We start from the raw sequence: 8147 nt of genomic DNA, 5'->3' as shown, positions 1-8147 counted from the left end.
AGATGGGGATGTTCTGAACTGTAATCAGGCAAATAAATTACAAAATTCACCGCCTCAGACTTTTTGATGGAAGAACTAAGGAATTAGATGTACTCTTTGATGCCTTTCTGTTTGCCAAAACAACGGCCTTTCTGATTCTCTTCAGTACATGTTGAACACCTACGACAGGACTAGCTGCTGGCACCCTGGAGACCAAGGTTAAAGATGATCTGGCCTCTTCTCCAAAGGAGCTTATGTCTTCCTGAATTCGCCTCCTACTGCTCTCACCCTTGCTCACTTTATTCCTGCCATTTGGGCTTCTTTGCTCATCCTCAAACATGCCAAGCCCTCTCTTGCAGCACTTTTCTTTTCTTTTCTTTTTTTTTTTGAGACGGAGTCTCACTCTGTCGCCCAGGCTGGAGTACAATGGCATGAACTCCGTTTACTGCAACCTCCACTTCCCAGGTTCAAGCGATTCTCCTGCCTCAGCCTCCTCAGTAGCTGGGACTACAGGTGCCCACCACCATGCCCGGCTGATTTTTGTATTTTTAGTAGAGACGGGGTTTCACCATATTGGCCAGGCTGGTCTCAAACTCCTGACCTTGTGATCTGCCTGTCTCTGCCTCCCAAAGTTCTGGGATTACAGGTGTGAGCCACTGCACCTGGACAGCACTTTTTCACTTAGTGTTTCTTCCTGCAGAATTGCTCTTGTCCCAGATTTCTGACTTGATTCGTTCCCCGCTTAAAGGTCACCCTCACAAGGAAGACCTTCTTTTACCCACCATGTAAAACTGCACAAACACATATATACATACTCCCACACATATACACCTTTTCATTATTCTTTTATACTATTTTACTTTTCTTCATATCCCTTTATTTATTTATTTATTTATTTATTTATTTATTTATTTTGAGACAGAGTCTTGCTCTGTTGCCCAGGCTGAAGTGCAATGGTATGATCTCGGCTCACTGTAACCTCCGCCTCCAGGGTTCAAGCAATTCTCCTGCCTCAGCCTCCCGAGTAGCTGAGACTACAGGCACCCACTATCATGCCTGGCTAATTTTTGTATTTTTGTAGAGACAGGGTTTCACCATATTGCCCAGGCTGGTTTTGAACTCCTGACCTCAGGTGACCCACCCGCCTTGGCCTCCCAAAGTGCTGGGATTACAGGCATGAGCCACTGCCCCCCGCCCACATCCATTTTTTAAATCTCATCAGATGAATATATTTTTGTTTGTTTAATGTGTTTCCCTGCTCTCATGTAAGCTCGATGAAAACAGAAAATGTGTTGTTTATTACTATATCCCTGCTGAGTAGAACAGTACCTGGCATATCATAGATATTCAGTGAATAACTGTAGAAAGAATGCGTGAAATGAAGTGGCTAAATAGACTGCTGTACTATTCAGAGAAGGTTGGTCTGACTCAGTATTTTCATGTTCCTAAATCCTGAAGATCATGAATCAAATTCTAAGTGCCCTCAGAAGCCTCAGGGTTAAGCTTTATTCTACATCCGGCAAATGGCCATAGCATGAGTGAGGGTAAATGATCATCAGGTTTTCATTGCCCTCCCACTTCTCTTCCTCTTGTCTCCTTCAATTACAAACTGCTTTTAGCAGTTCTTCTTCCTCCTCCTCCCCCCTCCCCCTCTCCCCCTCCTCCCTCCTGCCTCCTCTCCTCCTCCCCTCCTCCCTCTCCCCCTCTCCTCCTCCCCCTCCTCCTCCCCTCTCCCCTCCTCTCCTCCCCTTCCTCTCCCCCTCCTCCTCCTCCTCACTACTACTATTCTCTTCTTCTTCTTCTTCTTCCTCTCCTCTTCCCTTCCTTTCTCCCCTCCCTTCTCCCTCTCCTCTCCTCTCCCTCCCCCTCTCCCTCCCCTCTCCCTCTCCTTCGTGCTCTTCTCCTTCTCCCTTCTCCTTCTTCCTTCTCTTCTCCTTCTCCTTCTCCTTCTCTTCTTCTTCTTTTGTCTTCTTCTTCTTCTTCTTCTTCTTCTTTTTCTTTTCTTCTTTTTTGACGAGGGTCTTACTCTGTTTCCCAGGCCGGAGCACAGGGCACCATCACTGTCGCACTGCAGCCTCAGACTCCTGGACTCAAGGGATCCTCCCACCTCGTCCCCGAGTAGCTGGGACACAGTTTCATGTAACACGCCAGCCCGGCTAATTTTTGTATTTTGTAGAGATAGGTTTCACCATGTTGCCCAGGGCTAGTCTTTGAACATCCCGGGCTCATGTGATCTGTTCAACCTCTATTTCCCAACGTGCTGGGATTACAGGCATGAAGTCACTGGCCCAGCAGCAGTTTTATATAGTGGGCTTCTACAAAAGATTTCTTGTAAGCTCCCTTAAGCTAAACAAGAACAAATACCAGGAAACAGAAAAAAGAAAAGCCTGTATTTGGGGTTAGAGTTTAGGGAATAGGAAGTTAATCTTGGCTTTTCCTTACTTCTAATGATTATTTCTCAGTAACCTGTCTGAACTAAGTGAGGGAGTCAGCCCTGAAGGTCATAGGACACTCAGGCTTTCTCTAATATAGAACCTGAGGAGGGACCATAAGAGAAAGGAGGAGTTTATCTTTTAACCGTTTCTGAAAATAAACCTTTAAAGGGTAATACTGTGTTATTGAAATGTTCATTCTATCACTTTATATTTCAATATTAGAGAAGTTGAATCAAAGCAAGTCTTGTTAACATGCAAATCTTTCCTGAAAAATACCTTACTTTTAGAGATCAAATTGCATCCTCAAAAAAAAAAGTAAGACAAGAGAGAAAAAGCAATAATTAAAGAAAAAAAACATGATCCAAACACATGAAAATAACCAACTCAGTCACTCTCAAGAATATTAACAATACATCAAAATTGTATTGGCATTACCTCAACCCAGTCGAATGTCCACTGTTGACTATGGATATAAACGTGATAACAGCTGTGACTCTGTGTAGACTCACTATGTATTCCATCGGCACTCCCTACGTATGTCCATTGGGGGAATCCTACGAAGTTGTCATTTAAACAACATTATCTTTATACAATGTTAGTGAGGAGGCAGCCCTTCTACGTTACAACCATTCTGTCAAATGGGGTAGTGTGAAGCCTAGTGTTTTCAACTACATGGTATTGGAAGCATTCTAGTAAAGCTCGGAGCACTTGTAGAATTAGGTACTCCTTGTCCTTGACATCTACTACCTTTGAAACTCCACTGAACATACCAAGTGCTAAGTACCGATCTTAGGGGAGAGGGTGATTTAAAAGAAACTATGAGATGTGTTCTTGTGCCTTCTTCCTACAGTCAAACTTGCTATAAGAGAAGTTTATTTTTTGGGACTACTTTGATAAACACGTGCTCCTCAACTCCAACTCTGCCTCAATATGTTTATGTCTTTAGAGAGCTGCCCTATTGTTTTCAGGATCTACTCATTTTTCTGTATTCTGTACAAACCTTTAACAAATCACTAGAAGTAAATTTGAAGAAAATTGGATTTGGAGTCAGAGGACCTGGACTCTGGCCGGGCGCGGTGGCTCATGCCTGCAATTCCAGCACTTTGGGAGGCTGAGGCAGGCGGATCAGTCGAGGTCAGGAGTTCAAGACCAGCCTGGCCAACATGGTGAAACCCTGTCTCTACTCAAAAACAAAGGGTGTGGGCCTGTGCCTTTCGTCCCAGCTGCTTGGGAGGCTGAGGTAGGACAATCGCTTGAACCTGGGAGGCAGAGGTTGCAGTGAGCTGAGAATGTGCCACTGCACTCTAACCTGGGTGACAGAGCGAGACTCTAACTCAAAAAAAAGAAGACCTGGACTCTAGGTCTGACTTAAGGCTTATTCTACTGACAAATACAGATGTTCCTGGACTTACAGTGGGGTTATGTCCTGATAAACCCATCGTAAGTTGAAAATAGTGTATATCAAAAATGCATTTGATATTGTCTAAGTCAATCATAATGACATTAAAAAAATAAGAAAAATACATTTAATAGACCTAACTAGGTATGGCTACTAAACACCATTGCTTAACCTAGCCTATCTTAAGTGTGTTCAGAACTCTTAAATTAGTCTATGGTTGGACAAAATAATCTGGCAACACAGTACACTGTAGAGTTGATTGTTTACTCTTGTGATTATGTGGCAGACTGGGAGTTGTGGCTCTCTGGCACTGCCTGGCATTGCATAACTTAGCATACTGCTTTCTATTGAATGTGTATTGCTTTTGCACCATCATAAAGCCCAAAAACCCTAAGTAGAGCCATTGTTAGTCAGGGACCATCTGTAGTAATAACACAACCACCATAGAATTGTGTTGGGGACCAAGTGAGATCATGTATGTAAAAATAATTTGTAAACAGTAAGGATTATACAAAATAAAATGTATTAAGCTGTATTTTATTATGCACCCCTCTCAGTAGTAAATATTATCTACAGAGTCAGGCCCACATGCAATGGCCCATTAGAAGTCCTCTGCAACAGGGTCTATCCCTCATACCTTTTATATGAAACCTATTCTTCAGACAGTCCAAGATTTCACAATCCTAAAGAAAGGATTACTTTTACATATCTATAACCTATGTGAACACAATTCCCTCTTCTTAGAATGTCCTTCCATTTAGGTTTCCAAATTGAAACTCCACTCATTTTTAAAGGTTTAATTCAAGTACCATTTCTTATTAGTTTGTATCAGGCATGTGTCACTCATTACACCCATTACTGTATTGTGGAAATGTGGGTGTACTTACATGATCTCCCTACAAACAGGAAGCTTTCTGAATAAGTGAAAGTATCGTGCCTAATTGATATTTTTTGATATATATATATTTTTTGAGACAAAGTCTCACTCTGTCCGTCAGGCTAGAGTGCAGTGGTGCAGTAGCACAATCTCAGCTTGCTGCAGCCTCTGCCTCTTGGGCTCAAGTCATTCTCCTGCCTCAGCCTCCTGAGTAGCTGGGATTACAGGTGTGCACCACCACGCCAAACTGATTTTTGTTTTAGTAGACATGAGATTTCACCATATTGGCCAGGCTGGTCTTGAACTCCTAACCTCAGGTGATCCGCCCACCTCAACCTCCCAAAGTGCTGGGATTACAGTCGTGAGCCACTGCGCCTGGCCTATGTCTTTTGATTCTTTAAGGTGCTTTGAATAGCCTTGGCATTCAATGTATATTTGCTAAAGGATAGAATAAATGAATAAACTCAGAATTAGAAACTTGTTTTATATGCCTATCTTAATCTTTTTTCTGTTGCTTATAATGGAATACTTGAATCTGTGTAATTTATAAAGAAAAGAAATTTAGGCTGGGTACAGTAGCTCACACCTGTAATCCCAGCACCTCAGGAGGCCAAAGGGGGTGGATCGTTGGGGGTTGGAGTTTGACACCAACCTAGCCAACATGGTGAAACCCTGTTTCTACTAAAAAAATACAAAAATTAGCTGTACGTGGTGGCGCACACCTGTAATCCCAGCTAGTTGCGAGGCTGAGGCAGGACAATCACCTGAACCTGGGAGGCAGAGGTGGCAGTGAGCCAAGATTGCACCACTGTTCTCCAGCCTGGGTGACAGGGTGAGACTCTGTCTCTATATCTATCTATATCTATATCTATCTATATCTATATCTATATCTATATCTATATCTATATCTATATTTTTTTCTTACAGTTATGGAGGCTGTAAAGTCCAAGGTTGGGGGGGGTGCATCTGGTGAGGACCTTTTTGCTTATGGGGACTCTCTGCTGAGTCCCCAAGTAACACAGGGAGTCATATGGTAGGGAGCTGGGCATGCTAGCTGAGGCCTCTCTTCCTCTTCTTATAAAGCCACCACTCCCACTCCCATGATAACCCATTAATTGGTTAGTCTATTAATCCATTAATTTATTAATCCTGAGTAGATTAATCAATTCTTTTTTTTTTTTTTTTTTTCCGAGGGCCCAGAGAGCAAGTTTATTTGGTGAATGCTGACGGCAAACATCATCCAAGAGAGACAAAGATGGTAAAGGTGCTGAGACAAGAGACCTAGGAAACTTCAGGCTAGATAGCAAATTCACACAGGGAAAAGGGCACGGATGGGGAGACCTGGGAGGGCGTCCTCAGCCATTCAGCACCATGCGGACGAGCTCTTCATAGTTGATACAACCATTGCTGTCCTCATGCCCTGCCACCAGCATCTTACTCTTCCTCCTTCATCTTCTCACCCAGTGTGACAAGAAACATGCCGAGATTTCAGCACCCATTGACGGTGCCATTTCCTTCCTTGTCAAACACCACGAAGCCTTTGACATAATCCTCATAGGTTGCCCTGGTCCTTGTTCTTGGCCACTGTCTGCAGCATGGGCAAGAAAGTGCTCAAAGTCCCAGCACCTTCAACATTCATCTCATCACTCTTGGGGTTCCCCATGACCTTGAGCACCCTCGGCGTTGGTAGGGTTCTGGCCCAGGGCCCTCATCACGTCCCACACTGGCTGTACAGGATCTTGCCATACCTGTTCGGTCAAACAGCTGGAAGGCCCTCCATTGAACTCTGAGGTCTGTCTTCAGTGAAGTCACACATCTTGAGCTGCTCAGCTTCTGCGGGGGACCTTTTTCCAGATTAATTCAATTCTGGGAAGGCTCTGCCCTCATGACCCGGTCACCTCTTAAAGGCCCCCTATATTTTAATACTACCACATTGGGGTATTAAATTTCAACTTTAGTTTTGGACGGGAGACAAAATATATCCAAACCATAGCAATACCTTTTTAGACGCTATAAACTAGATACTATAACTATGTTTATGGTCATCTTCAATGGGCATTTCTCTATTTGGTGGAAACCCACTGGAAATTCAAATGGTTTTGTGTGATTTTTTTTTTTTCTTCTTGTCTGGGAAAGTAGTTTAGAGATATAAACTTTCTGACTGGGCCGGTTGGCTCAAGCCTGTAATTCCCAGCACTTTGGAGGCTGAGGGGGGGGGGGGGGGGGGGGTGACGGGCGGATCACAAGGTCAGGAGGTCGCGACCATCCTGGCTAACCCGTTTGAAAACCCCGTCTCTACTAAAAAATTACAAAAATCTAGCCGGGCGAGGCGAGCGGGCGGGCCTGTAGTCCCAGCTACTCGGGGAGGTTGAGGCAGGAGAATGGCGTAAAACCCGGGAGGCGGGGCTTGCAGGTGAGCTTGAAGATCCGGCCACTGCACTCCAGCCTGGGGCGACAGAGCGAGACTCCGTCTCAAAAAAAAAAAAAAAAAAAAAAGAGATATAACTTTTTTCCCCTGAAGGATTGTGTTAAAATTCTGCATGGAAATCTCCCTGGAGAATGGAAGTCATATTGGAGAATGTATTTTATTTTCTATATTACTTTTTCAATCTATAAAGTACTGTTTTTGTCTGTTATTTTTTTTCAACCTCACAGCAGTGGCGAGACACATGTATTATTATTCTGTTTGTAAACGAGAAACTTCTGACTCAAAAAAGTTTAGTGACTCAACCAAAGCTTTGGAGACCACAAAGGCAGAGCCAGGCCTCAAACCCAAGTCTCTGGATGCCAAAGCCAATATTCTTTCTACTACACCACAGCTGCCATCTGGAAGTTGGCAAAAACTTACTTTATTTCTTTTGTTTCTCTTTAGGCAGGAACAGCTCTGAAAATATACTTAAAAAATTAAGTCACTTAGGTTATTTTTTCTTTTCAATATGTCATAATTGGATACTGTGTAGAGACGATGTCATGAAAGAAGTCTCATATAAGTCTCTGTGTGTATATTTCTCCTAAGACGCTCATGCCTGAATTGTTTTTGAGTCTCAGGGAATGTATTCATTGCTGTGCCACTTGATGTAGTCACAGGAAACTTATTCTGATAGAAAAAGCCATCTGTATTTAAAATACCTTTTTTTAAAAATTTTTGAGATGAAGTCTCGCTCTGTTGCCCAGGCTGGAGTGCAGTAGTGCAATCTTGGTTTGCTGCAACCTCTGCCTCCCTGATTCAAGCAATTCTCTGCCTCAGCCTCCCAAGTAGCTGGGATTACAGGTGCCTGCCACCACACCTGGCTAATTTTTGTATTTTTAGTAGAGACGAGGTCTCCCCATGTTGGCAAGGCTGGTCTTGAACTCCTGACCTCGTGATCCACCCACCTCGGCCACCCAAACTAGAGGTGACTCCTAGTTGAAGATGGCAGTGTGAGCACATTCATTTATTCCTCTCTCCCAGGACTAA

General features: G+C 43.5%; 1 pseudogene; it reads right to left on the bottom strand.

The window, feature by feature from the left end:
- Positions 1-6002: 6002 nt before the first annotated feature.
- On the bottom strand, positions 6003-6506 carry LOC108521752 (myosin light polypeptide 6-like; annotated as a pseudogene).
- Positions 6507-8147: the final 1641 nt, after the last annotated feature.

Source organism: Rhinopithecus bieti, unplaced genomic scaffold (genome assembly GCF_001698545.2).
Source record: "Rhinopithecus bieti isolate Rb0 unplaced genomic scaffold, ASM169854v2 scaffold_62324, whole genome shotgun sequence".
NCBI classification, from domain to species: domain Eukaryota; kingdom Metazoa; phylum Chordata; class Mammalia; order Primates; family Cercopithecidae; genus Rhinopithecus; species Rhinopithecus bieti.
This window is presented reverse-complemented; position numbering and strand designations above follow the sequence as displayed.